The sequence below is a fragment of the Camelus ferus genome, chromosome 9 (genome assembly GCF_009834535.1).
Source record: "Camelus ferus isolate YT-003-E chromosome 9, BCGSAC_Cfer_1.0, whole genome shotgun sequence".
Taxonomy (NCBI): domain Eukaryota; kingdom Metazoa; phylum Chordata; class Mammalia; order Artiodactyla; family Camelidae; genus Camelus; species Camelus ferus.
The window spans coordinates 42,768,216-42,793,811 of NC_045704.1; the positions used below are offsets into that span (position 1 = coordinate 42,768,216).

The window sequence follows — 25,596 nt, forward strand, 5'->3', positions numbered from 1 at the left end:
AGGCAGACCCTTTCAAGAGGAGACCTTTTCTGGGGGACAGGGGACAGCTGATTATATGGTCTGACTCCCTTAAAGGATTTGGACATGCATGTGCCAGGTTCTGAATGCTAACTCTGTGATATTCTTCACTTGGAAGTCACTTAACATTTATGAGCCTCCGTTTCCTCATCTGTAAAACGGGTGGGTGGGGCTTCCTGGCACAGTAGCTGTGAATGTGAACCATCACTGCATCCACCTATTTGATAAGTACTTGCTAATTATGATATACTTGATTGATCATTACCAACAACCACTAGCATTATCGTTATTGTTGGAAATTCATTCCTCAGGGATTTTATTGTGACTGTAGCAAGTTTATTCCTTAGGAATTAGAGGACTAGAAGAGAAATACGACACTGAGAAGAGGAAGGAAGCTACCAGCACCTCTCCCAAGCCCCCAGTAGAATGCTGTTGGAGGTTAAGCAAGATTAAAAAAAAAAAAAAAAAAAAGGAATAGAACTCCTCTCTTGCTTCACACAGACAGAACTGTTCAGGGGAGACTGACATGAGCCCAGGGTATCTCCCACGCCAGGGCCTTTGCTGGAGACGCACTTATATCACATCATTTACTCATCGCAGTAACTCTGTTGAGTTCACTGTTGTCATCCCCACTGAATTACAAGGTGCTATTGAGATTCCAAAAGGTTAAACCCAAAGAAATAGAAATAAACGAAAAAGGCCTTTTATTATAGACTAATGGATTTGGGGGGAACCTGTGAGGACAAATGTTTCCCAAAGTCTAGAGGCAAGTCCCAAGGGATATGTGACTACAGAATGAAAGAATGAAGACCCCCCAGTGCGCAGAAAGACCCAGACCCAAGATCTGGGGAGAAAATGCTCACCCAGTCCAGGTAAGAGCATCCAATTCAGACAGCAGAAAAGGCCAGCAGCTGCCAACCTCCTCTGGGCGCTTCCTGAAATGGGACCGAGACCTGCTTGTTTCTCTGGCCAGCAGTGCTTTCAGATGGCGTCCTCCATCACAAATGGCCACCCCTCTTAACACTTTATGGGCTGCTATTATTGTCTGCTTTCAGCAAAACTTGATCCTATTTTTCAAATGCAAATACAAGTACCCTGAATGCCACACTCAAGGAATACTGTGTCCCTGATTAATCCTAAACTGTGACTATTCAGTATGTGTACTTTCCTTTTCCTTAAGTATAAACCCCATTTGTGAAGGAAGATTTGTTCCAGCTGATTGCTTGCCTGCAAATTTCACCCCTGATATTTTTTTCTCCCTGGTTACTTCAAAGAATCAAGTTCATACCTCTGATTTTTAAGAGTATGTTTGGGTAGAGAATCAATGCTCTGATCAGTTGATCCATGTCCTGGGTAACCTCTATTCTCTTTCAAGCTACCCAGATTTGGGAGTGCTTTAAAGGAAACATCACCCGGTAGAGGCCAGTGGTAAAAAGTCAAGTTCATGGAGGCAGATCTCCTGGAACAGAATCCCAGACAGACCACCGGCCACTTGTACAATCACTGACAAGCTGCCAACCTCTCTGTCCTCCAGTCACTCGTATAGCGTCAGAATTGTGGGGATTTAAAGGAACTATTTATACAAAGCACTTAAAACAGTGTCTGACGTGCATTATGTCCTCAGGAAATGTCAACTAGAATGATCACTGTCCTTGCAGAATGGGAGAAGGTGGCTCGCGTGTTCTCTGCAGGTTAAGATCACCTCTTCAGCCGTGGGCACCGCTCTCTGTGTTCTCTCAACCTGTTATACTAACATGAAGGCTGAGCACTTCCTAAGTGCCAGGCACCCCGCTATGAATTTTACAAGCATCATCTCACTATAGCTCCTGGAAGGAGGCACAACTTTATACGGGGAGGCACAGAGAGGAGACAAGGTAGATCCAGGCCCTGAGCCATTCAGACTCTGGCCCTGCAGACTCTCTGAGCCCCCTGACCTGTCATCCTGGCCCCTCCGACCTGGGTCAGGCAGGATGCTGATGTAAGGGGAAATCTTAGAGAAATGGCAGGACTCCCACTTAAACACAATGAATCTCAAAGAAACCTCTGGGAATAGGAAAAGAGAGTCCTGGGAGACCACCCTGGCTCCTCCAGGCAAAGGCGGGCAGAAGACAGGAGAGATAGCGACAAAACCAAAGGGACACACCCCCAACAGGACATGATGCGATTCCTTTATAAGAGATTCACCAACAAGGTAATCATCAGAGCCGAGGTGGCTGGTGGAGAGCAGAGACGAAATGAAAAGGGCATATTATAGGGGGATGGACATGTTCTATATCTTGTTGGGGTTTTGGCTACATGCTGATACCTTTGTTAAAAATCATTGAATTGCATTTCATCATGCGTAACTTTTGACCTCAATAAATAATGGTTTTGTAAAAGATGCAGAGCAGAGAAGGGAGGAATGGAACAGGAAAGGTGGGAGGAGACCATTGGAGTGACGTAGCAGGGGGCAGGCGTGGGGGGCGGGGCACAGGCATGGTTTTGGTGCTCGAGGCACTGCCTGTTGGAAGACCAGAGGCAGAGTGCACTCAGCCCAGCCATCTGGCCCTCACACTGGTGTGGTCTGAGCTTTGGGGGCCTGTAGGGGTCCAGGCTACCTTATCAGTACCCCCATCTTCCACCCCATGGTCCAGCCTTGGAAGAAGTTGAAGGAACCGCCAAACAAATGAAAATCCTTTCTTAGTCCCAGTACATGGACTCCCTGCCAATCTGCTGCCTCCCCCTGTTAGCTGATGCCCCATCTCTGTGGGAGCCCCCTCTGAAACGGACACTGGGACCAGACAAAGTGCCATCAATCTTCCCTTCAGCCCAGGAACCAAGAAGTGCATGGTCTCGACTCCTCCCTCCTGGGTGGGTTTTCTGGCCATGCTGGGATAAGGTGGTGTTGAGCCCTGCCTTCCGTCATTATCTGAGCAATCTACAGATCGAACAGAGGCCTGTCTCCGGTTCAGTGCCACGCCCAGGATCTGGAGCTCAATTAATTTTCACTGTAATTTTTAAAATTACTCAATGTGTACTGATCTCTACCCCCAGAGTCCCACCCCAGTCACTTATATCCTAGCCACACTTGCCACCGGGAGTTTCCAAAAAACCTCAACCTCCATCTCACCTCCATGCTCTATATTTGCTATTTCCTCTGCCTAGGATATGTTTCTTCCCACTTCATTCTTCCAGCAATTGGCTAACTTCTTTCAAGACTAAGCTCATACCCCAACATCTACAAATGTTCTGGAAACACACCCAGCAGTGCCGGCCCCACCCTCCCCCCACCATCACATCATTCCCAGCACCTCACTGGCCATTCGTCTCCCTCACTAGGGAGGAGCCACTTAATAGCAGGGGATAGGAATCCTCTGCTGTTTTATCCTCCGAGCAGGGCACATAGTAGGTTATCAGTTAACAGTTTGTTATGGATTGAGAATGTGCACACACACACACACTCACACTCACAAAAATAAGTTAGAAGTGCTCTGCAAAGATCTTCCTCCTACTGGGTCCGGGGCCCCTTGCCGGCGATACCCTTCTGGGCTGGAGCTGGGGCACACGGATGTTCTCCCCACACACCTCTTCCATGCACTGGGCCTTCCAGATCTACCGAAGGCAGGACCTTCTGGACCCACAGGATCCTTGGGGCAGGGAAGCGTGTTCCATCACCTGCAGCAGCTGAATTGAGAAGGGTAATGATTCCCCCATGTGTTAGGGGGCAAAGGCAGTTTTTCTTCAGTCTGCAGTTTACATGGCTAAGTTTGTCAGGACTTTTTTCTTCATTCCTTCTTCATTATTATTATTAATTCTAAACTCCTAAAAATAGAGGGGATCAAAGTGAGCAGTAGGAAGAGTAGAACCTTGTTAAACACTGAAATTCTGGGCCTGTGCTGGGGACACTCGAGCAAAGAAATAGGCTAACCCAGAGGGTAAGTGGCCCCACCTCCGGAGTCTAGGGCAGCAGTGCCAAGGATCCAGGGAAGGCATCCATGTAGCGTTGTCATGGCAACAGAGCTGTCACAGGCCCAAGGCCTTGCTGGGTAAGCACAAATGGATGGCACGCAGGCTCCCTCTTTTCATTTGAAAATTACCACTAATTTGCAATTAGTTGGAGGAAAATTAGAGATGGAAGAAAGGGAATTGCTCTTTTTAGCAAACAACCACGACCACTGAAAATTGATTTTTCTCCCGAGTCATGGTGGAGAGGAAAGAAAACATACTGCTGTGAAGAACACGGGCTTTGGAGTTAGACTGAAGGACTGAATCGTGGTTCTCTCATTTCCTGACTGTGTGATCTTGGGGGAGTCTCTTAACCTCTCTGGCTTTACTTCCTTCAGTTATAAAACCTGTATAAACATATGTACCTGCATGGCTGCTGGGAAGGTTAAACAAAACAACAGAAGTCAAATCTCAGGCACACGGTCAGTCATGGTTGAGTATTACCATCACTACTTGAGGTTTTCATTCATCCAGTCTTCTCTCCTTCCCTTGCCTTCCTTTATCTATCCAATTCATTCATTCCTCTAACATTTATTAGGCACTTCTCTACCCAGGTGTATTCTAGAAACCGTAGCTCATCACATCAGAGGCCCATAAGCAGTCATCAGTCAGAAACACGTCTTACCTACAGCCCATAGGACCCCCTCACACACCACCTCCTCCGGTATGCCTTCCAGGTCTCAATCAGCGCCTTCTCCTCTCAATCCCTGCCCATGGGGTCAAGATTCTTTTGGCTCTATGGGCAAAGTCTTCCTCAGTCCTTTTAGGAGAGGGAAGATCCAAGGAGCTGAGGTTCACAAGGCCAATAGCCCAAGTCGACACCAAAGGCAGGGGCTGTGGGGGAAGTAGCGTCAGGACTTGCTAAGCCCAGGTTTCCCTGGGCTCTGAGATCTGGAACAGGCACAGGGTCTTTGAATCTGAGGCCCCACCCCCAGGACCCTCATGCACCAGAGCACCATCTGGGGAAAACATGGTAGAAAAGCCTCCCAGGGGCTGTTCCCTCTGCCTGAAGGGCCCTTTTCCCCCTTGCCCTGGAGAATATCCACACCTCAGTGTTCAAGCCTGAGCCTTCAGAAGACACAGGGAAGTCTCTCACCCTCTTTCTCTGCTCACAGCCCAACTCCAAACCAAGGGAAGGGGAGTGCCAGTCCAGGGGAGGAAGGCGCTGGAGGTTTGTCAAACAAGCCCCATCATCCTTCACCCTCAAGGTCATTGGCACTGTGGTTAGGGGCCCGGATTGCGCCCAAGTCCTGCTTCCCGTCCACTGTGTGACCTTGTACAAGTTACTTCTTGAAGCCGCAGTTCATTCACACTTGCAAAAATGAGTAGTGATGACATTTCCAGGGTACATCCCTGCTGTCTGTGTTTGAGATGCTGGACCAGGAGTAAAAACTGTTCTCTTTCAAAAATCAGGACTCAAGCCAGGAAGTGCAGCAAGAGCTTCACAAGGATGAGAGCAGAGGGCCAGAACCCTCGGCCTGCATGAGCTGGACAGGAAAGCACAGGGAAGCCAAGCCCGCCGTGCCACACGCAGAGAAGCTGGCAACCAGAGCAATTGGCCAGTAGCATTTCCAGCTCACCTTCTTTCCGTTAGAATGCGTGACACAGGACTAGTGAGGAATTATCCACCCACATTATAAGCTACACGTGATTATGAATTCCATCACCCAGCAACCCGGCCAAGATGCCTTCTGGCTCACCCTCGAACAAGAAGAGTCCCACCCAGCAAGCGGAGAAACCTGGGAAAGAGAATGACTAGTGGGGATGGGAGGCTGAACAAGTCCTTCATCACCAGGCTGTGCTGGCACCATGATGCCTTACCCCTCTGTGGTGTGATAGTGGCAGGGCAGGAGGAGGGCAGGAAGGGTCAGAATACCTATATTCAAATGACTATTCCACGGTAAGCCCCTGCAGAGGTGATCTAATCTCCTTGGGCTCCACTTGCCTCCTCTAGCAAATGAGGATGATACTACTGTTTGTTTTTAACTGAAGTATGGCTGGTTTACAATGTTGTGTTAGTTTCAATGTTCTGTTAGAGCAAAATGATTCCGTTTTTTATACGTATACATATGCATGTAGATGTTATATATAATATATGTATATATTCTTTTTCAAATTCGTTTCCATTAAAGGTTATCACAAGATAGTGACTATAGTTCCCTGTGCTAGACAGTAGGTCTTTGTTGTTTATTTTATATATAGCAGTGTGTATCTGATAATCCCTCCCCTCCCTTTCCCCTTTGGTAACCATAAGTTTGTTTTCTTTGTCTGTGAGTCTATTTCTATTTTGTAAATAAGTTCATTTGCATCACCTTTTTAGATGCCACATATAAGTGATTTATCATACGATATTCGTCTTTCTCTGTCTGACTTACTTCACTTAGTATGATAATCTCTAGGTCTATCCATGTTGCTGCAAATGGCATTATTTCACTCTTTTTATGGCTGAGTAGTATTCCATGGTGTATATTTACTATATCTTCTTTATCCAGTCATCTGTTGATGGACTCTTAGGTTGCTTCCATGTCATGGCTATTGTAAACAGTGCTGCTGTGAACACTGGGGTGCATGTATCTTTTCAAATTAGAGTTTTCACCTTTTCTGGGTATACGCCCAGGAGTGGGATTGTTGGATCACATTAACTCTATATTTTTGTTTTCTAAGGAACCTCTGTATTGTTTTCCAAGAGGATGATACTACTGTAAGGAAATAAATGTGTAGAAGGCAGCAAGAGAATCTTTCTGTATCCTGGTGTCCTTGATGATGGACGCTGACCAGCATCAGTGTCAACGACATAAGGCTTCATCATCATGCTCATGGCAATGGCTCACATTTCAAACACCAGACCTACCAAGCTTGGGGACTTACTGTGAGTTATCTCATTTAATCCTAAAAATAATTGACAGATATTCTTACTACCTCTCACCTGCCAGGATGGCTGAAGCTCAGGATTAAACAACTTGCCAACAGTCACACTGCTTAAATGCTTCAGACAAAATCTGGATCTGGCGCTTCTCACTCCAGAGCCGGTGTTCCTCATCCCATCCCATTCTTCCTCCGTTAATATGCACCACTCACTGAATCGAGGAACCTGGAGAAGCTCTGGATCTGCGTTTTACAGGAGTCATTTAATGGCATCACAGATGTTAGGTACTGCAAGTCCCACTTTAGATACTGTTTTCTCTCAGTAAGGATCCCAGGGTCTCGGGTACATGAAGGAGTACTTTGTATGGCATCACACCAAGGTGCGATCAATCTCTGACTCATGCTGGGTGTTAGGCTAAGGTTGACTCTTGTAAACAATTCAGCTGCCACTAGAACACCTTCATCAGTACCTCTCATGGCACTTCTGTCCAGGTGTGGCTTTCTAAAGTCAAACACCCATTGATCAAAAGCGTTAGGCTTAGATATGTGGTCTCCTCACTCATGGCTTATGAGCAAACCTTCACCACCACTGCACACAACTTCAGCCTGCCCATGAAGACTCAAGATTTGCTGCCCAGAGTGGTTCCTGCTCAAGACATCATCTTGAAGACTCGCCACACATCCCAGTAGAAACTTCAAATGTGCACTGTTCACCTTTTTAATTTAACAAACACATACTTAGTAAATGTCTGTCACAAGCAGGGTCCTCCATACTAGCTAAGCTGGAGAATCATTTACCAAGTGGATATACAGGTGGATATCTAAAATATACATTATATAGATATATAGATATATAGATACCTGAATGCCAAGCCCACTTTATTGAATCAAAATCTCAGAGGTGAAGTCTGAACGTGCTTTTATGGAGTAGGTGCCCAGTAAATATTTCTTAAATGAATCTACAGCAATGAGAGCTGCTGCTTCTTGGGGCAGTAATGCCCAATATGGCACAGATCCTGGCCCCACTACTTACCAGTGCTGTGTGCTCATGGATATGTTTCTCAATTTCTCTGCACCTTAGTTTTACTCCCCTGTAAACTGGGCAGATTAATAATACCTACTCTAGGTTTTTTTTAATAGCTTTTTTGAGATAGAATTCACATTTCATCCATTTAAAATGGATTGTTCAGTGGCTTTCAACATATTCAGAGAATTGTACATTCATCACCACAGTCAACTTTAGAATATTTTCATTTCCCCAGAAAGAAACCCCATGCCCCTTAGCCATCACTTCCCCGAATCCCTCCCCCTAACCCCCAAGCCAGAGGCAATCATTAATCTACTTTCTTCTCTGTAGATTTGCATATTCTGGACATTTCAGTGGCGTCTTGCAATATTTTGTCCTCTATGACTGGCTTCTATCATCATGTTGTAAAATGCATCAGTACTTCATTCATTTTTATTACTGAATATATTCCATTACATGAATAGACTGCATTTTATTTATCCATTCATCAGTTGGTGGATACTCAGCCTTTTTTCCATGTACTTATTGGCCATTTATATATCTTATTTGGAGAAATGTCTATGCAGATTCTTTGCTCATTTTTAACCCAATCATTTATCTTATTACTGAGTTGCAATAGTTCTTTATTCTAGATATAAGCCCTTTTTTATTTCGATGATGTCTGGTTTATATTTTTTTCTTTTGTTGCTTGTGTTTTGCACATCATATCTAAGATGCCATTGTGTCTAATCCAAGGTCAAGAAGACTTACACCTATGTTCCTATGTTTTCTTCAAATAATTTTAGTTTTAGTTCTTTAGATTTAGATACTTAATCTATTCGAGTTAATTTGTGTATATGGTGTGAAGTAAGACTCCCAACTTCATTCTTTCATATGTGGATATCCAGTTTACCCTGACCCATTTGTTGAAAAGACTATTCTTTCCCCACTGAATGGTCTTGGAATCCTTTTTAAAAACCAAGTGACCATAAATGTGAGAGTTTATTCTGGACTTTCAATTCCACTCCATTGATCCGTATGTGCATTCTTATGCCAGCGCCTTACTGTCCTGATAACGTTGCTTCGAGGTAAGATTCAAACTTGGGAATGGCAAGTCCTCCAACTTGGTTATTTTTCAAGATCCCTTTGGCTACTCTGGCTCCCTTGAATTTCCATATGAATTTTAGGATTAATTTGTCACTTTCTGTGGAGAGGTCAGCTGGGATTTTGATAGGAATTGCACTGAATCTGTAGATTTCTTTGGGTAGTATTGCCATCTTAAAAATGTTAAGTCTTCTGATCTTTGAACACAGGATATCTTTTCATTTTTTTAGGTCTATAATTTCTTTCCATAATGTCTTCTGGTTTTCAGAGTACATGTTTCACATCTTTTGTTAAATTTATTCCTATTTTATTCTTTTTGATATTATTTTAAATGGAATCTGTTGTCTAAGCACAGTGTTGTACAGAAGCAGTGGGAGTGGACACCCGTCTTGTTCCTGCTCTTAGGCGGAAAGCATTCAGTCTTTCACCATCAGGTACGATGTTAGCTGTGGGGTTTTCATAGGTTCCCTTTCACAGGTTAAGGAAGTTACTTTCTATTCCTAGTATCACAAAGGCGTGTTGAATTTTCTCAATTGTTTTTCCTCATCATTTGATAAGATCATGTGGGGTTTGTCCTTTATTTCATTGATTTGGGGTGTTAAACCAATCTTGCACCCCTCAGATAAATCCAACTTGATCATGGTGTATAATTCTTTCTATATATTGTTGGATTTGACTTGATACTATTTTGCTAAAGATTTTTGCATCTGTATTTATAAAAGATATTAGTCTGTTAATTCCCTTATAATATCTTTGCTGGGTTTCAGTATCTGGGTAGTTCTGGCTTCATAAAATGAGTCAGGAAGTGTGCCTTTTTCTCATTTTTGAAAAACGTTTGTGAATAATTTTTATTAACTGTTCTTTAAATGTCTGGTAGGATTAACAGTGAAACCATCTAATCCTGGGCTTTTCTTTGTGGGAAAGTTTGATAACTAATTTAATCTCTACTTGTTAATGGTCTATTCAAACCTTTCTATTTCTTCTTGAGTCAGTTTCAGTAGTTTGTATCTTTATAGGAATTTGTCCATCTAATCTGAGTTATCTAACTTATTGGCATACAGTTGTTCCTAGAATTCCCTTATACTTCATTTTTCTATTTCTGTAAGGTCAGTAATAATGTCCCCTAATTTGTTTTTTATTCTAATATTTTGAATCTTCTCTATTTTTTTCTTAGTTAGCGATAAAGATTTGTCAGTTTTGTGGGTCCTTTTGGAAACACACTTGGTTTCTCTGCTGCTTTTTTGTTCTTGAGTGAATTAATTTCCATTCTGGTCCTTTTAATTTTCTTCATTCTGCTTGCTTAAGGTTTGCTTGCTATTCTAAAAAATTAGGTTCTCAACCTAACCTTCCACTTTAACACACTTAGAAGAGCTGCATCACATAGTTTTGATATGCTTTGTGTTCATTTTCATTCATTTCCAAGTATTTTCTAATTTTTCTTGTGATTTCTTCTGTGATCTACAGGTTATTTAGTAGCACGTTGTTTAATTTCCACATATTTGTGAATTTCCCAAATTGCTTGCTGTTGTTAACTTATAATTTCATTCCGCTGTGGCCAAATGCCATACCTTATATGATTTCAACCATTTTTACATTTATTGAAGCTTGTTTTTGTGGTTTAGAATATGGTATATTTTGTAGATCCACATGCACTTGAGAAGCATGTATTCTGTTGTTGGGTGGAGTGTTCTATAAATGCCTGTGAGGTTTAAATTTTATATAGTGCTATTCAAATCTTTTATTTCCTGGTTTGTTGGCATATAATATTTGATAGTATTCTCTTATACTTGATTTTTTTTTTAATTTCTGTAAGGTCAGTATTAATATCCCCTCTTTCATTTCTGATTTTAGTGATTAGAGTCTTTTCTATTTTTTTCTTAGTGGGATATTAACATCTCTAGCTTTTATTTTTGAATAGTCTATTTCTTAATTCTATCAGCCTTTGCTTCACATATTTGGGGGCTCTGTTGTGCATACATGTTTATACTTGTGACTTTCTGATGGATTAGTCTTTGCATCACTATAAGATGACCCTCTTTAACTCAAGGAACATTTTTTGTTTTAGTCTGATATTATCTGGTATTACTATAGCTTCTCTAGTCACTGCATTTTTATAAGGAGTTAAATGAGTTAATCCATATGAATCATACAGAAAAGCATGTGGCTCAGGGCAAGTATTTGATAAGCATTAGCCAAATACTGTTACCTATGGGACACATGCCTGATCTCATCACAACCAACTCTATGGTGCATACAATCATCTACATTTTAAAGAAGAAAAAAAGAGAACCAAAGAGTTCAAGTAGATTGGCCAAGATCTGCAAGCAAAGAGGGTGATCCAATTGTTTTGTTTTGTTTTTTTCACTTCCAAGCCCATCCTCTCTTCTGTGTGCTCTGCCTGTGAGATGCTGTGGCCAAATCAGTTATCTACATCTTTAACTTTATAGTCGAACTGATGACAAATTACAGTGGTCAAGAATATGGACTTGGGAGTCATAAGAGTTTCAAGTAAATCTGGAACCACTATTCACTGACTGAAGGAACTTCAATAAGTTCTATAACCTCTGCACAGCTCAGTTTTCTCATCAGTACCTTGGGATTCTGAAGGTGCCTCCTCCAAAGGGTCATTATGAGGGTTAACTGTGATAATGCCAGTAAATTTCCTGGCACCTAGAGTTTAGTAAAAAGTTGGCTGTTATTAATATTATAATTATTACTCTGGCTAGCTAAAGGGAGAAGTGGTGCCCCAACATAGCTACCAGAAAACGTAAGAACTACCACAAGGTAGACAGAGGAAGATGTGTGTGTGTTTGGAGAAAGAAGCAGTCTCCTCTGACTCAGGGACCATCAGAGGATTCCTGAGAAGTGTGCTATTTCTGTAGGACCTTGAAAAAGGTAAAATGAGGAGAGATGAACAGGGCATGACTGGCGTGGTGAAGAGCAGAGCCAAGGCGCAGAGGTAGGCAAGTACTTAAACGGCAGGAAACGGGAACCATGCTGGAATCCCCCATCAGCACAGCTCCGGCCCCCTTTGAGAATGCCATCCTACACTCAAGATGCCATAGAAGTCTGAGTACCTCAGTAAAGGAAGAACAGATGGCCCGAGGTACAACAGAAAGGAGCTAGATCACAAGGCAAGAACCTACATTCCCCCTACTCCACCCCACCGCTGCTCTCACCTATCCTGTTTGCCTTTATCTCTGATGAGTTTACTCCGAGCCCATCTGCCTGGTGCTAAAAGCTCAGCAGGGGGCAGAGGGTAGGTTTGGGGAAGTAACAGCCTGCAAACCTAAAAGCTCCCCTCAGTTCTGTGCTCAGCCAAGAAAACAGATTTCCTCAGTCCTGCTATGGCGTCCCTTAAGTCTGGACCAGCGGCAAAGGAGTGAGTGAGCTGCGCTCCAGGGGAGGGGGGCACAGGGAGGTGCTGGGCCTTATATCCTCCAGAGCAACCATGGAGAGCAGTGGACTATGGGTATTGGTCCCCAACCCCATCTTATCTATTCTGTGGCTACGATCCCCCTCACAGAGCACCCTGACCTCCAAGTTGGAGAAAATGAGGGATGTCAGCATGGGTGGCATCAGCATTTACTGCCACTTCTGAGACAAACCTTCCCTCCACACTGCTCTGTGGGGCTCTGGGCTCAACCGTGTTTGTTTTCTCCTCCTAACAGTCTGTATGTTGTTGTTCCTTTTAAGGGATTATTAGAACCCAAGTGAGGCTCAAAGAGGCAAAGCCACTTGCCTAAGGGCACAGGGTCATAAGTGAAGGAGCCAAAAGGTAACCCCAACCCCATGGGACACTAGGCAGCTCCATGTGACTCCTGGAACACACCAGGTGTGGAAAAGCTGCATCTAGGGAGCTGTGTATTCTGTGCTGGGCTCAGGTCACAGACCATCTCAGGACAGTGGGCATAGTAAAGGGAAGAAGGCAGGGGCTTGAGGGGAGAGCCAGTGGACTGGTGCAAAGTCTCACCAACAGCCTCCAGCGAGCTGGGCACATAAGGCAAGGCCATCCTCAGTGTCACATCAGAATGTGGAAGGTGCCTGGTTTCTAATCCCACCAAAGGGCAGAGACCAGCCACTGGGAATCCAGCCCCACAGCGTTGGAGGGGAAACTCTGACGTGGGCTCAAGCCTCCAGTCCGTGAGAGGAGGCGCTGGCAAAATTAAGGGGGTAGGATTAACATTAATGTAGTACCTACGTGTCAGAGGCTTTCATCCCTTCATTTCCGCAGAGTCCCTGCAGTGACCCAGTAAGGGGGTAGCTGGGAGACCTGTTTTACAGATGAGAATGCTGCAGCCACGGTAGGTTAGTTGCTCGCCAGTTCTACGCCCCCTCCTTTTGGTGGCTGACACTTTCCAGCACCTGACTTTCAAGCGGGGCCACATGACTGAGTTCTGGCCAATGGAACTGGACTAAAGGTATACAGGACTCATACATACTCCTTCGTCTTCATATTTCCCCGTAAGACCTTCTATCCCCACCTTCACTTTGCTGGCTGGACACCGGTGATAAAATGCAGGACTCAGAAGAACCCCTGAATGGCAGAGCCCGCAGACAGGGGGAGCCTGGGTCCCTGAGTGACAGCACGGAACTGGCTGAGGTAAACAGAGCCCCCTCCCGCCCCCAGTGCCGCAGAAGCCCAGGAGGCAGGGCCCCTAGATACCCTGCTGTGAGCCCTCCTGCTTGGTCATTTCCTACTGTGGCCTCGGTTTCTCTTTCTACATGAGGTAAGAGTGGGAACGGATGGTGGCCAAGGCGTCTCCCAAGGAGGCTGCCTTTCAGGGATGTGTGCGCTCCTTTAAGCAGAGGAGGAAGAAGAAAGACACTGAGGTACCCTTCTCGTTGCCACCAGCTCTGCCGTCCTCCTCTGTGGCTGTCTGCCGGGCCCAGTGCAGCACCTCCATCAGAACTCAGGACACACGCGGGAGTGGCACTGGGACCCGCGCTAGGACCCTTCACAGACTTCCCAGCATCATCACTGAGGAATTGGCTCATTTTCACATCCAAAAGGGGCGGCTCATGGGCCATCACCTCCCAGGGAGGTGTCACCACGATGACGTCAATCCCCATCCGCAGCCTCCCCTTCCTCCTGCGGGCCCGAATGTCCAGCATCCGCACAGGCACGAGGCGGAGGATCCTCGTCTGCCTTCCTTCTTGCGCCTGGACACTCACCGCAGAGCAGTGACATTTCATCTTCCACCGGGGTGCACTGCCAGTTCCACTACGCTTGGGTTCCCGAAGACCTGCAGAAGGGGCGGGAGAGGCAGCGGAGGCCGACCCGGCCATGAGGACCATTTCTGCCGCCCGGGGCTGACCAGGGGTGCGCCTGGCTTCCTCGCTTCTCCTCGGGTATTTGTTGGTGATGTTATTTCTCATCCCCTCTTGCTTCTCCGTCTCCCTCCCGTGAATATCTGTCTTTAACACTCACTCGCCAGAGGCATTTGTCTGCTGGGAAAATAGCAGCTGACAGCAAAGGTCACAGTGACCAGTTCTGCCTCGCCGCATACAAATGTGCCTTTTAGCCGTGAGGCCTGCAAAGAAGGACCAGGTCCTATTATGGATAAATCCTTGAAGAGACTCTAATGTATCTTCATTTCAGGGAAAACAACTGCCTTCAAGGTTGCACCAAGAAAATAAAGCAGGCGGCCTGGTGACGGATTCGAGAAGTTGGCGTTTTCCCTGAAGATTAAAAGATAATAACACTTCTATTAGGATCACTCCGCCACGCTGTATTGATCTCATCAGGGAAGCCACTGCAGGTCTAATATGAACAGAGCGCGTTCTGGAATTAATCACGGGGGGGTTTATTACGGTTCACAGGGCGTTTCGTTCAAGCTGCATCGTTTGCAATATTTATGGCCCCACTCCCCGGCCGTTATTAAGTGCAAGTGGGCCGCGTGGAGCTGGACCTGCTGGGTTAGAACACAAAGTCATTCTTCAAAAGTAAATCTTATCTGAAATGTGCACACAAAGCCAATTATGCTTTGATTTACATTTTAATTCTGCTGTGGAGGCCCCACGCTGGAGTGGGAGGGGCCAGAAGGAACAAGTCGGAGGCGGGAGATGCCACCTTGAATAGGCTCCTTGCATTCCCTCTGCCTCAGCTTCCAGATCTGTAGAATGGGTGTGATGGATCCTACCTCCCAGAATGAGAATGAAAGAGACAGCACACAGAGTATCTGACATGACACCTGACAAGGGAGGAGCAGGCAAAACCTACACTGCTCTTCTTTCTGATAGACATATTACTTCTTTTTTATGGAGACTCTACCTGACTTGAATTCTGGAGAGACCAATCTAAGCAAAAATTCCAGCAAAAATAGACTGAGTTTTTTTTAATCTCAAACTTAAGGTAAACACATGAGTATGTTTTAGAACCCATGGAAACTAGTTCCTGGTTTACCAATTTCCATCTCCTGTCCTCTTCTTATAAATCAGGGATGCCTGTGTTTACCCCACAACGTGGGGCAAACCATCAGCTTTGGGGTAAAGGCTGTATCCTAAATCTCGCTGAATTGTTGTGAAAATTACATAAAACAGATTTGAAAGGGCTCAGTCTAGGATCTTACACAGAAGACGCACTCAGTAGCTCAAGACTTTGTCATAAGTAGACGGAGGAGGAGGAGCAACAAGTAGTCATAGTACTAGTAATCATGGTAGGACTAGTACCCATGGTAGTAAAATTAATGATTATAGCAGTAGTAGCAATCATAGTAGCAAGGAGTACTACTAGTTGTAATGGTAGTAATAGTAGTATAGTCTTGGTGGTAGCACTAAGGCTCTAACAGTGGTGGTGGTAATGGTGGTAAAGAAGCACCCGAGCCCCAGTTTTTATTACCTGTGTGATGTTATCCAAGTCACTTAACTTCTCTGAGCCACAGACTCATCATTTGTCAAATGGTAGTGAAATCATCTAACTCTGAGGGATCTTGTTTGTACCGAATCTTACACATAGGTAAAGCCCTGTCTGGCCCATGGCAGGCTCAGAAAGCATTTATTTCCTTCCCTCTCAGCCTCCACCTATTTCTAACCTCCTGCTTACTCCCTGCCCTAAGCTTCTGAGTGTCTTTGTGACCTTGCATCTGGAGTTTGTCTTTGTGAACTGCTGTAGTGGGAAGAGCACTAGATCAGGAGTCTGGCGAGCAGGGTTTGATACTGGACCAAAGCCCCAACTCTCGTGTCTTCATCCCACGGCCGGGCCACAATCGGCACTTGATGCCAGATGCCACCAGACAAAGGCTCTTCACTGCCCTGCCCTCGGTTACCCACGTACACAGCGGGAAGTCACGGATACCCTTCTACTGAACGGTGAGAACTTCTCGAGGACAAAGGGCTCACGTCTTCGCATTCACAGAGCTTGAGGTCGTCCCTTGCACACAACAGGCATCCAACGAACAATTCTTGCATCATCCAGGCCACGTCAGAATTCCCTTTCACAGCGTCACTATTAAGAGGTCACGTGGTATCATCCACGTGAATATCTCCAGCATCAAGGAGTTTGTCCTCCTGAGATTCAGCCCATGTCCTCCTGAAACAACTGTGGTTTCTGGGCCTGGAGTTGAAACCCACACCTCTGTAGCTGCAACCCTTCAGCCCCAGACCAGGCCCTGGAATCCCAAGAAGGGCTCTGATGTGACAGCGCTCCAAGGGTCCCCTTAGATTCCCTCAGCCTCCCTTTTTTACTGGCTAGACAACCCCAGTCTTCAACCGTTGTGTTCATGACACGGCTCGTTCCCTTACCGACCCAGCAGGCACTGACTAAGCGTGCAGCAGACCAGGCCTGCGCAGGCACTTAGGAACACGGCGACAGGAAACGACAGGCCCTCCACGCAGAGCAATCGACTCCGGCTTACAAGTGTCTGCAATGACTTGGCCACCCTCTCGGCTGCTCAACTCTGGATTCCCCTTCATGGGTGCAAGTTTTGGGGCTGAGCCCCACCTCCAGGCACAGTCTGACCAGTTCAGAGAAGACAACCGCCCCTAGCCCAGCAGCAGTATGTGGTAAATATCCAGGAAGGTATGCGGAATGAGTATTTCCTACCTGGATATCACCTTCCTCCTTCTAAAGGCACATCGTCACTAATGTTCTTATCTTATAGGAAAGACCAAGGGAGCAGCTGACCTGGAGTATGAGCCAAGAGTATGAGCATCTCTTAACTGGACCAGTGAAAAGCTGAACTTAGGAGCGTGCAAAGCCAGGACACAAGAGTGTGAGAGCAAGGTCTGCTAGCCAGAGAGGAGACTGACAGGGGTCTGGGGCCTGGAAGAACAGCCTGAGCTGGAAGTCCCTGGGGGGGGAAGGCTGATGCCAGTATCCTAGGGTGGAGGAGGGGCGGCATGCGCTGCAGTGAGCTCGCGGGGGGGGGGGGGGGGGGGTGAGGACCCAGGAAGCAGAGGCTGAGAGTCCAGGGAGCAAGTTGGAGGGAAAGGCTACCTCAGTAACCGGACAGGAATGGAACTTCTGATGGATGCATGTGTTCCCAGGGCCCACTGTGGGTATGGAGGCTGGAGGCGCGTGAGCTTTGTCTGTGGCAGCCATGACCTGGGCTTCCTGAAACAGATCAGGGAATAGGAGATAGGACACGTGAGGGAAGGTGGAGGGATGGAGAGAGAGCAAGTGGGCAGAAGGGTGAGGATAGGAACAAGAGAGCAGGAGATAGGGCGGGAGAGACGAAGGAGAGCAATGGCGTATTTGAATATTAAACACCAACTTTGTGAGCACGTTAATAAACTTGGGTTACTGAATAAGTCATCTTTACCATAAAAGAGATTTGCATTTCCCTCCCCGCAGCCTCTGGCTCTGGGGTCAAGCACAGCGGCGTTGCCACCACAGTATGCACCTCGTCAATCTGCAGCTTCCACTGGCTTCACCCCAAGCCCAGAGAGCACGTGCACGGAGCCCTCGGTCTGCAGCCCCCACCCTGCCCAGAACAAGCTCTCCGTGAAACCCCAGAAATAGACACAAACATCCGGCGAAGAAAAGAGCACTCGTCACAAGTTCGTTTTTTAGCTGAGAAAACTGCATCTCTCCAGGAAGTGGCATAAATAGAGCATTATGGGTTTTGAAGGAACACACTCAAGTGCATCACGGAAACACCAAAGTGTTAGCTCCCACCCTCCCATCTGACGCTGGAAGTGGCTGGTCAAGGTCAAGGAGACCAGAAGGGCTTCCCAACATACAACAGAAGTGCGTCAGGGGCCACCATTACAGACCAGCCCATTCCCTACTATACTGAATCCAGAGGCTCGTTTGGGGGGATTAATGGCACAACTATAAAGGTATTTTTTGATTCACAGGCTCTCATATTGGCTCAACTTGAGAATACTCTTACCAAAGTTATAGCTTATCTTCCCCATTAAAATCAGACACACGCTTCAAGTTGAATATAGACACACATATATACATACATAAATATATATACACAGACATGTGACTAACATGTATATATACACATATCTATGAATACATACATATGTATGAATGAAATCATAGTAGCTATTCCATCTCCACACTCCTGATGAGTTTTGAGTCCAGACTGAATTCTGCACATGGTGAATAAGAAGTTGGCAAGTACTTGCAGTGTAGCACAAATACACTAATGTGCGTCTGACTGTTGGCTGCTTTGATTTATGAATTCATCCAGGGGAAAACCAAAAACATTCATTCATAGAGGTTAAAGATAAATCTCAAAAGAAGAAATGCAAATGGCCAACCAACACATGAAAAATTGCTCCATCTCTCGGATAATTAAAGAAATAAAAATGAACCAGTAATGGCTGTCTTTTAATTGGGCAAAGACTAATAAAAATAGTAATATTCAAAGCTGGCGAGACTGTGGTGAGACACTTCCCTCCCTTTCACTGATGAGGCACGTGGAAATGCATGGGTACACACTGCAGTTCTGGGTCTCTACTAATAACCCTGAAATTGTTTATTGGATCCAGTTAGTGTCAGTAAAGAGAGAGCTTTGTTTTCTTGTATAATTGCAGACAGAAAGTCTGGGGATTACCCAAGACAGGAAAGTGATGCTCCGACACCAGGCATGGGGAAAAGAGAATCGGGAAACAGGAAGAGGCTGGAATAATGAAGACGAGGACCTGTCCAGTCCAGAAAAGAGACAGTCTCCAGAACTACCCTGCCCAAAAGGTGTACCGACTGCCCCATGAAGAAGGACTGAAATGAAGATCAGAACTACTCTGCAGGTCACCTGTCACTGTGGGCTGAGAGTGACATAGAAACCCCTATCGAGAACACGTCTTGGAGGGGGATCCAGGAAGCCTCAGCCAGTCTCTGTGTTGTCAAGAAGCAAAGGAAAACCTTCAGGGAATATTATAAAGCACCAAACCAAGCTGGGTCCCTGGGAGAGTCTGGGGCCTGATTGGGAGAACAGGATAGCACTCCTGGAAACCTTCCTACAAACCCCACACCCAAGGGGGCTTGTTGCCGACCTGGATGGCACTCCATTATTCACAGACACCCCAGAAGTCCAATTAATGTCTTTTCAGCTGCCAGCCTGTGTTCTCAGCAGTGCTGCCCACCAAAGACAGGCAACATCGAGGCATCTCCTGTGTCACTGGACTGACACTTCTCCCACCAACATAATCTTCTCTAATACAGATGCAAACGCAACGTGGACATGGAAAGACAAGTTAGGAGTGATTTCAAGGTGCCAATCAACTCACATATATGTTCAAGTCCCTGATCCAGTCACTCTATCGGCTGTAAGGTTTTCTCACCTTCTCCTGATACTAAAAAACAAAACAAAACAAAAAAACCTCAGATTTATAAACAAAATCTCTGATAATGGCTGCATAGTATTCACACTTGACATGCATATTTTAAGGACTTTCCAATATTAGTTGGCCAGAGGCTATTCAGGAACTTCCTCTTTCAAGAAGCCTCGAACCTCCCCTTCATTCCTGACACTCGCCTCAGTGATGCTCCAGGACTAGAGGACTGAAGTAGAAAACCTCAACTAAACAGAAGTTAACCACTGAAGAACTTCAAGTTGCTGGAATTTATTTCTATATTTGAACCTGCTAAGAATTTATTCAACCAATTCAATATATTCATTTCACAAATGTTGGTCCCATGGAGCACTGTTCTGGGTGCTGGGGATCAATCAGTGAAGCAAAGCAAACACTGTTGCCTGCAGAGACTGGACATCTTAGTGAGAGGAGGAGAGGGGCAATACACATAATGAACAAGTCTGGATTCAGGGCCTCCATGTCTCCCACCCTCCCCATCTCTCCTCTGCCCATGGTGGAAGACACAAAATCACTGCTTGATACTTTAACTCCACTCAAGGTCCCAGAGGTCACCTCGGCTTGGTCAGACCCCAGATAAAGCATTATTTCTGCACCCAGAGGGCCCTGTGTCCAGGTGGCCTGACTGCTGCCTCATTCTGACATGGTAGGGCCTCATAGCAGGGCTCTGGCGTGGTAACGGAATCTGGTAGCAAAACTGAGACACATACCATAGACTGAGCCCCCCAGACCAGGCCAGAGCCCCACTAGCAGGCCCTTACAGGTCCATCAGAGAATGCAAAGAGCTCGGCTTCAGACCCACTGCATTGGAGGTGCAGCCAGACATGCAGGTTGAGGCGACCACTGGGCTTGGAGACCCCAGTTCTAAAGGTGAGGACCTGGGATGGAGATAGGAGAAACACCTTCATGGAAGTCTTCCTGAAAACCCAGAGATGAGATCAACAAAGGAGATACTGCAGAGAAGGAGAAGAAGAGAACCAAAGATGTTCAGAGGAAACTGACTTTTAAGCAAGTGAAAGAGGAATGAAGGAGAGTGAGCTTAGACGAGCACAGCCCGATGCCTTCGTGAATGTCACAGAGGAAAGACTTCAAGGAGAAGAGGGAGACTGACCAGCACGAGATCAGCAGGACTGAAACGGATCCAATGGGTCTGGCAACTTGGACCTTTCTAAAGATTTTCAAAAGAGGTTCCAACAGAGGGACAGGGGTCGTATTACAAAGAGCAGAGGGGGTGGAGGATTAGGAGGCCAAGGATGGAAGTGTATGAGTCAATAAGTGCGGGGTAAAAAGAAGGGCGGTGGCTCGGGAAGAGGTGGGATGAGAAAGAGTTTAAGTGGGCTTCCAGGCTAAGACCTTGAACAAACAAGGGAGGAAAGATTGCTGAGAGACAGACCCCACCAAAGGCAGGAGCTCTCTGGAGGAAGAGCTCAGATGCTTTCAGCTGCAAGTAACAAAATGTCCCACAAAAGTGGCTGAAACAATAGAGCCTTGTTTTTGTCACACACAAAAAGCACAGAGTGTCAGCCCCATCATTTAGGAAGTGACGGAAGTGGTAGAACAAGAAGTATTTGTCGTGCAATCAAGATCCGAGTGGCATCAAATGGACACAGTGGCATGGGAACCGGAAAGCCGGAGGGACTCAATTTTCAAAATTCATTTCACGGGTGTATCTGCATCTTATGTGGGTATGGATGCTAACTGTGAGGCTTAGGCCAATGCAAGGACAAAAAGATATTTTGTAATGAGTTTCCTAATACTTTCTCCACTGGATAATCAACACTCATGCTTTTGGACATTTAAGTGTATTTATGTGAATCATTTTCCCACCTGAACGTAACCTCTAAGTGTTGCTCAGTGGCAGCTTTGTTGCTGAGGGGCCCATGTTCCAAGTGTGGGACCACCAGCAGAACTAGCACATCGAGGCCACACATATCTTCCCACTTGCTTCCTGTCCCCAAGCAGCCCCGTCCCCTGCTAAAGAATCCAATTCCGATATCTGGGGTCAATAACACTTTGCTTAAAGTGATGAATCATTCTCATTAAATTCGGGTTGGTCACCTTCACGTGACTGTTTATTTTGTCCTGTGCCTATTGACCGTAGATTTCATTGATTACTAGTTTCAGCTAAAACAGGCTTCAAGCATCACAGATTTTGGCTCACCCCACCAACACTTAGGGATGGAATAGGAATGAGTGGGTTGAAGGCATGGGGTGGGAAGGACTTTGTAACAGCCAAGGGACCCCAGAATGGGACCAGTGATCTCGAGAGGAAGTGATTCCTCATTACTGTATTCTTCTGAACATTTCAATGTTTTCCCAGTTTGTCCTAATACCCTTAGGGCCAAGGCAATGTAAGGATTCTGAAATGATGCTATCTCTCACGAAAAGATTTTATTCCTACATAGCTTCAAGGAATCTCCATCACTGGCAACCTTAGTCTACCTGATGCTACTGGACTTGGCCGACCAGGATGTGATATCCAAACTCCATCATTCTCCTGAGTCTGCACAGAAGAGTTGGGGAACCCAGAGCCCTGACCCTCCTGTGGCCCTGCCAACTATTTCTCACTGCTCTACCCAACTGAGAGCCACTGTCTAGGCACTAGATCATGGAGCCACCGCTTTTAAAGCTCTCCAGGTGATTTTGATGAACACACAAGTTCAAACCTCTTGTTCTCAGGACAAATGAGAAACTCAGCAGATATCACTGTGGTCCTTGGTGACTGGAACCTGCCCAGAAGGGGTTAGTCTCATCTCTTAATGCTCTTCTGTCTTCAACTTCCAGCAGCACTAAATGCTTGCAATCTTCTGTGTGCACCTTGTGTGCAGAGGAGGAGAAATCTGAGACATGCCTTTAGGCACAGAGATGCTACGACAAAGTGGACTCCAAGAATTGCTTTCATGTGACTCCTTAGTATGTTAGGGGAAAGGGAGCTCAACCAGACTCAGTCTGGCTTTCTGGGTCTTCTCTGCCCAGGTAACCAAATTTTGTTACTCTGTGGCCTTTTGCCCCCTTTCCTTGTGTGCATACACCTTACTTGGACTTCTGTGGGGGCTGTGGGGATGAGCCATCCATAGGTGTTCTTCAGTTCTCTAATCATAAACCATTTACTAGAACCCCAAGGCCACCATTATTTCTGTTATTTTTGTGCCTGCCTACAAGAATCTGAGAGCTATTCAGGGATAGGCCTGTGTTTTTCTTTTCTGTTTTTTCAGTTCTCAGCACAGAACCTAGTGTATAGGAGGTGCTCAAAGAATTACTTACTCATAAGAAATTAACATATGAGGAGTGTAACTTCCCAGAGGCTGTGTGGGATGGGAGCAGGACAAAAGGAGATATTTTTTCAGTTTCTATGATGAATCTGAGGAATAGGGGTTTTACACACAGAATTCATATTATTCTCTCCAATTAGCCTCCTTCCTCTTCCAGAAGGGATTTGACTCAAACCCATATTTGCACATTCTAGGCCACACAAATGAGTATAACCATGACAATTATACTGTATTTGCAATTTTAAGAATCCATCGTGCAACTTTCCAAACTCCATCAAAGAAGAGCTCCAGAAATATCTGTTGACTAGTGGACCACCTGAATGTCTGAGATAGACTGTTTCCTGAGGGTGGGCCCAGGGTGCAACCAGTCATTCTGTCCAGACGACATTAGCCACCTGTTTCTGGGTAACCACCATCACCCTATCCCACATTACAGCATCCCTCTTGAACATCACCAGGGTAAGTCACTCGTACCATCAAGCAGGCCTTGAACAAATACTGTTGGGGGCTCTTATTCTAGAGCCAGTCTTGTGCAAGCCTGGGCCCCCTTCTCCCATCATTCCCAGACCTGCCCCTCCATGCTCAACCCAATTTATTCCTGGCTCTTCCCAAACCAGGTTAGAATGCACTGTACAAAGTGGAGAGTCACAGGTTGAGCTGCCCGGGAAGCAAATGCTGACATGTTGAGCGTGCTGGACGTTTATAAGAGTGCAGCTGGGACAGTAAGTCCTCACTGAAGGGGACTTCAGAAGCACATTGCAGCATATACCACAGCATGGTGAAGAGTTTAGTCTAACGCCCCCAACGTGGGGAAGCAGTACACCTTCACACTCAAGCCACTAACTCACAGAAACCAATATACAAGCTGGCTGCATGCTACGGATTCCAAGGAGAGATCCTGCCTTCCTTCCAACAGCCCCCTCCTAAACCCTGTCTAGGCAGGCCAACTCCTACCAATGGGGAGCTCGCCTCTGTTTCCCTGTCCAGCCATTATAGTTCTCTTCTGAGACTAGAGTTGCGTCCTGAATCCTTATCTGCTTCCAAAGGGCCATAGTTCCTGGTCGGTCTCTTCTCAGTCCTTACTCAGGGCATCCGTTCCCATTTCCATTCTACCATAAGTGGATGAAACAGAGAGAGCCAGGCCTCTGCACCTACCTGCCGTGAGTTTTCATCCGCTCCCTGCATTTAACGTCTCTACTATGTCAATCCTCATCAGATAACAAAGCCTGCTTGGCCCCAAACAGAGCTCACTCCATCACACTGACAAGGAGCCCTGGGACAGCAGCAGGGCGGGCCCCCAGTTCCCCATTCAGCCACATCCCATCACCCACCTAGCAGGAGCTCATTTTAGATAACAACACACCTTCATGATGGATGCGGCTAAAGGTGAGACTGTAAGAGATTCTGAGGGGGCTTCTAGTGACAGGCCTGCAAAGTTAAGAATGAGTTCCATTTATAATACCACACAGGCCCAAGGACATTCATTAGTAACTGAAAGAAACAGGGAAAGGTGCATAACCACAAATCCATCAGCGACTGCCACTCCTTATCCATTTAGTTACCCATTCACCCATTCCGTCAGGGAGCACTAGCTGATTGAGACCTACTTTGGGCCAGGCTTACACTGGTTTCTGTGGACACAAAGATTAAGAGGCCTGGATGGAAAGTCATGTGTGCTCTTTCCCCCGTGTCTCTACTTCATCTCATAAAGGCCACGTTTCTATCCACTTTTCCCATGTAGGGAAATGCCTGAGAGGCAACTCTGGTCCTCTATCTTCTTACACCTTCCTTCTTGTGGAAGGAGGAACAGCTAATCCCAATGAATCTAAATTGACCAATGGGATTAGACAATGAGCTACATTTTCCTAATGAGCAGGGATACTGTCCCAAAGGCACAACTCTTCTTTCGTTCCCCTTCGCCATCCAGGCTCTGGCACCATTCGTTCTCCTCCTCCTTCCTGCCTCTCTATTGTGAAACCAGCAAGACAGGACTCCTCTCAAGGGACAAGCCCACCACTCTCCCTCTCTCCCTCTTCTCTGCTCCTCTATTGACGTCTCTGCTTGATGCAGGCAGGCCTATTTCACAAGGTTAGGGATCTGGAGTCTACAAGTCATGCTATTTTCCTTGTGGTTTGCTCAGGTTAGCAGATCCTAAAGTTTAAATACGCATAGGGCAACAAGTAGGAGATACCAGTTGGCCCCAGGTCTAAGCCACAAGCTCCTACACAGTTTACTAGAGCCTCTAGGTTTGATGGTTACTGAGCGCTGCATAACCATTATTAAAGTAGATAAAGGGATCCCCACTCAGTCATCAGTTCTTTGTGTATATATTCCTTAATGGTCAAACTTTGAATGGAAAGAAGAAAGCCATGCCTCTTTCACCCTAAACCCCTAAGAAGACATAGTTTCTACCATCCTGAAGTTCACAGTCTAATGGTCCAAAAAAAAAAAAAAAGACTATAAAAATACAGTGAAAGTTTCCTTAACTTAGCCTGAGGGAGCCATGAGTAAAGGTTCCTCGGAAACAGTAAATGCAGAAAAGAGGCTTGAGTGTTGAACGAGGTCAATGGAGTTCAT

General features: G+C 46.0%; 1 long non-coding RNA gene across 2 annotated transcripts in view; it reads right to left on the bottom strand.

The window, feature by feature from the left end:
* Positions 1-25,596, bottom strand: part of LOC106729098 — a 407,792-nt gene that overhangs the window by 256,702 nt on the left and 125,494 nt on the right. The window contains exon 1 of one of the 2 annotated variants that reach the window (XR_001365377.2): positions 19,664-19,731. The exons of the other annotated variant lie outside the window; for it this stretch is intronic. This is a non-coding gene — a long non-coding RNA (uncharacterized LOC106729098). Of the gene's footprint in view, positions 1-19,663; positions 19,732-25,596 lie in introns of those variants that run through there. 2 annotated transcript variants of the gene reach the window in all.